The following is a 4,757-nucleotide window of genomic DNA, read 5'->3' as shown; positions in this document are numbered from 1 at the left end:
CAAAAGGAAGGCTGATGTGAGAGCTCTGTCTGACAATTTTAATTCCTATCTTGATGAGTTTGAATTAAGCATAAACTCTCTGACACAAGGAATAGATACAGAAAGTCACCCAGGAAGAGAAAAACTGGAATTGAATACTATATCATATTAGTTGTCTAATATTAACACTGAAATGAACAGATTTAAAAATAAACCAAAACAGTTCTGAAATTATATCACTAGAATATTTGTTAAGTCATCAGTCACTGTTATATTAAATAGTGTGTCCAAATAATTTATTTGATTTCATACAGTCTGTTCATATCAGATTATGATCAGTGCGATGAAGGATATATCAAGGTATAACTGATGGAGAATTAGTAACTAGAGGACGGGGAGATGGGCTGCTTCTGGTGTGATGCTGGAAAAGCCTCTCTAAAGAGAGGACATTAGAGATAGTATTGATGATAAGAACTATAATAAAGGTCCTGAGGTGTGAAAGGGCTTGGCATGCATAAGAGACAATATAAGAGGGGTCAGCAGGTAGCATAGTGGTTGGGGCGCTGGATTCCCATGTGGCCAACCATGGTTTGAGTCCAGGACCAGAGGCTAGAAACTCACACTGGGCTTGTGTGTGTGCATGCCCAAAGTCATGAGAGGATAATGGAGAAGGGATTGTGACGTGGTCATTCCCCCTGGGTGGTGATTTCTCACTTTCTGTCTTTCTGTCTCTCTGGCAAGCCCATGTGCCCTATAGAAAAATCTCTCAACATTTTTTTTAATAAAAATAATAAAAAATAAACAATACAAGAGAACAATTTGTTTAGGGAGTAGTTATCAAATGAGACAATAGTATTATAGGAGAATGAAGGAGTCAGAGGTAGATAACACTGAACCAAGCGCCCATAGGTCATGCTAACAGATTTTTACTTTAAGAATGATGGAAATGCATTTCTTTCTTTCTTTCTTTTTTTGTTTTTGTAGATGTTTTTGCCTTAGGGAATGTACACTTACCAGAGAGAGACACAGAGATAATGAGAAAGAGTGAGAAATCACCTCTAGCTAGGATGGCCATGCTGCAATCCCATGCGATTATGGTCTAAGACAGATGCTTTGTTCCACTCTCAAAAATTCTGGTGTTAAAACTTCTTAAATTTGGACCAGCAGATTGCATAAAGATTACATCGCTGGACTTCTACACAATGACTTTGGTTCGAGCCCTGGACCCGGCGGCTTAAAACATGACAGGCATGTGCATGTACATGCTCAAAATCTCAAGAAGAAGATAGAGGAAAAGAGACTCTGGCATGGTCCTTACCCCGGGGGGTGACTTTTGCTTCCTGTCTCTCTGTCTCGCTCTGTCCCTCTGGTGAGTACATATACCCTACAACAAAAATCTCTCTTAAAAAAAAAAAAAATATATATATATATATATATAATTTCATTTACTCCAACTTCAAGAGATTTTTGTATTAATATAGAAAAATCTCGTTTAAAGGCTAACAAGATGAATAAACAAGAAAAGCTTAAAAGAATAAGAAAATTGTCCAGGCTGGCAGTTGGCACAGTGGTAAGTTGTTGAACTCCCACGCAGTTGAGTGGGATCTGAGTTCTGGATCTGGTGATTTGCTTTCTCACTTTTTCTTTCTCTCTGGTTAAATTAAAATATAAAAAATAATAGCAAATAAAATAAAAGAAATAATTCTTTAAAAAAATTGTATACCCTAATGAAATTGAAAAAATTATATATGGCTACAATAATTAAAATACAGCTAATATTTATTAGATTCATAGATAGAGATGTTCTACTGATACATGCTGTAAAAAAGGTCACCGAACCAAGATTTAAAATATACAAATTTAACACCTATCTAACAAATATTGATCTATTGACATTTATGTGTTGTTATAAATGTTTGAGAGCATCAGTGAGTAAACTACACAATAATAATTGCCTTTAAGGAAGCTATATTCTGGTAGAAGTGGAGAGAGAAAGACATATACTAATTAATATGCATATCATTATATAAATAATTGCAGTATTTTGGATGATAGCAGGTGGTATAGGGAAAAAGGGGATGGTAAGAGGGTCAGTTATATCATGACACAGAGTAGTAAAGGCAGTTAACCTTCATTGAATAACGAGATTTGAATTAGGAATTGACAAACACATAGTAAAAGTAATATACATAATTGAAAGACAGGTGAGCTTCTAGAAAAAGATTGCAAAACTAAGAAAGATGTTTGGTTAATATTTTAAATATAATTCAAGAAGAAAAGAGTTTCCAAAATATTTTTATATATGTATGTTAAAATAATTATTTGTTTAACCAGTAAACTTGGCAAAGTTTTAAAATTTGGCAAAACAGAAAAATGTCTATATTGTCAAATAACTTCTTAGTTAAAGGGTTTGCACTTTATCATACTTTTACTGAAAAACACATAGAATTTGCCAACGTGTATTTAAAAATATCAATTTTCTTTTACTTATAATTTAACTTATAGATTAAGAAAGTAATCAGAGGAGTTGTCGAAGATTTTTATAGAGACAGAATTTACTCAGCATTAAGGTTACATTAGGAGAAATCTGAAAACAACACAAGTATCTAAGAGCAAAAAACGTTATAAAATACCTTTTGGTATGTGTTTTATTCTAACCCTCTGTAATTGATCACTGTTACTGAGATTCACTGCTGTCACTAGCCTATACCTATGCCGTTATAATGTGGGATTTTGAGGTGTGTGAATCCAATACGCGATACAGGAACAGCAGTGAACCTGGTTCTTTGTCTCACGCTTCTGAAGAATCAGAATGGTGCAGGTGAACAAAGGGGATAGCAAAGTGGAGTTTATTTAAAAAAGAAGAGAGTTTCGAGCAGCCAGTCTGATCTTCGGTTAAAAGAAAAATACCCCCAGAGACTTTTGGGTGGGCAGGTTGCTAAGGTAACAACTGTCTTGCTTTGGAAAGAATTGGATGTTACTTTTAATATGAAATTTGGTAATGAGTATTTAGTAGGGGAGGTTTATAATAGTAGCAAATTATTTTGTTCAGATTTCGTGGACTTCGTCTGTGCTTGTACACCTCCGTCTTGGGTAAGGAATTTGATTACTTAATTACGCATGCCCAGTTATAGACTTGGAAAGTGTAAGTATCCATATTTGGATGATATAACTTAATTATTGCCCCAAGACCTTTACCTAAAATACAGTAAAGACTTCGTGTTGCTATAAAATATAAAACAAATCCACCAACAAATACTATGGAGCATTTAATATAACCTATAATTCTCTGGAAGGCAGAGCCCTGACTAACAATTCAAGCTTTATTAATAATTCACCATAGGTTTTTTTCTCCTCTAGTTCTGAATCTAATCAACTTTGTTTTATTTTTACTTCCTTAAGGTACCATGCATATCCCTATAACATGGTGTTTGCATATGGTGCTAACTCTAGCCTACAGCAGTCACTCAGATACGTAGCTGAAGAATGAAAAAACTAATGACTGAATTAGTGAATGAATAAATGAAAAATTTAGTACTAAATGACTACAGTGGAAGTCAAAACAAAGAGTATTCTCCCACATTTTAAACTACAGTGTCTAGGATAATATGATTAATTGCTGAAGAGCCTTCAAAATGTTCTTGAAAAATGAATATTATGAAGCAATTATTCATGGATTTTAATTTTTTGTATCAAAATAAACTAACACTTTAATGCCACTTTTCCACAAACTTTTAAAAGTACCCTTCTATTCAGGAATGACATGTAAATATTGAGTAGTTATAAATATGTTGGCATTGTTAATGCAATGAGATATTCAGTAGATAACAGTTATCAGGTAATCTTATGAAAACATTGGGGCTCAGGTATGGACTACATATAAAAGATACTGAGGTACTCTGCTAAAATGAAATTATTTAACCTGCCAGCAGTTTAGTTCCAGAAGTCATTTGACTTTCTGATTGCATTGAAAGCATTTTATTTGCTAAAGGGAAATAAAATTGAAGAAGGTACTTTTCTCATAGCAATATATTTTATTCTAATAAGGAAGTTGTAACATAAAAACAATTTTAGGATACAAAAAACAAATGCAGTACATGAACATAGAAATAGCTTTCTAAAAAGAGATACTGTTATAAAAAGTAGAAGTATAGAAACGCATATTTACTTTCTTGATTTAAGTATACCTTTTCACAAAAATTCTGCTGAATGTAACTAATCTATACCATAAACTAGTCTGTAAGTCATTATGAAATGTCAAAATGAAGTGATGTGATTTGATCATACATTTTTTTCCCTTTCTCCATGTATCTAGTCACTGGAGGGATTTCATTGTGTGAAAACTAAAGCAAAATGAAAGCTAAACATTGCCAAAAAAGAAAGGGCTTCTGCCATGAGAGGTACACAGAGGACAACTTGATTGTTCTTTTGTGGAATCGATATCAAGAGATTTTAGAAGGATAACGTTTTGGTAGTTGGGCAATTGGTGATATTTGGTCCAGATGCCTTTAAAAAAGGTAACAAAGACATTCTCTCTGATGTCAGAAAATGTACTGATCCTTCTCCCACAAATGAATATGTTGACACATTTCAGTTGAGGTGCCAGAAGAATGTGAAAGTACCTTTAAGACAAATTAATTTATCATACACTCAACACCATTGTGTAACCACGTGTCATTATCTGAAGCAATGATCTCATGAAGAAAGCAAGGATCACTTAACTAGTGAATGATAGACAAATTTGCTGAGACTAGCTGAGTGACCTTGTGCAAATCACT

General features: G+C 33.6%; 1 non-coding gene across 1 annotated transcript; it reads left to right on the top strand.

The window, feature by feature from the left end:
* Window positions 1–4,356: 4,356 nt before the first annotated feature.
* Window positions 4,357–4,489, top strand: LOC114008128 (U11 spliceosomal RNA). Its single transcript, XR_003549689.1, has one exon. It is a non-coding gene; the product is annotated as a U11 spliceosomal RNA (small nuclear RNA).
* Window positions 4,490–4,757: the final 268 nt, after the last annotated feature.

This window comes from Tupaia chinensis, unplaced genomic scaffold, assembly GCF_000334495.1.
Source record: "Tupaia chinensis unplaced genomic scaffold, TupChi_1.0 Scaffold000290_1, whole genome shotgun sequence".
NCBI classification, from domain to species: Eukaryota; Metazoa; Chordata; class Mammalia; order Scandentia; family Tupaiidae; genus Tupaia; species Tupaia belangeri.
Note: the sequence above shows the minus strand (reverse complement) of the source record. Positions and strands in the feature narration are given on the sequence as shown.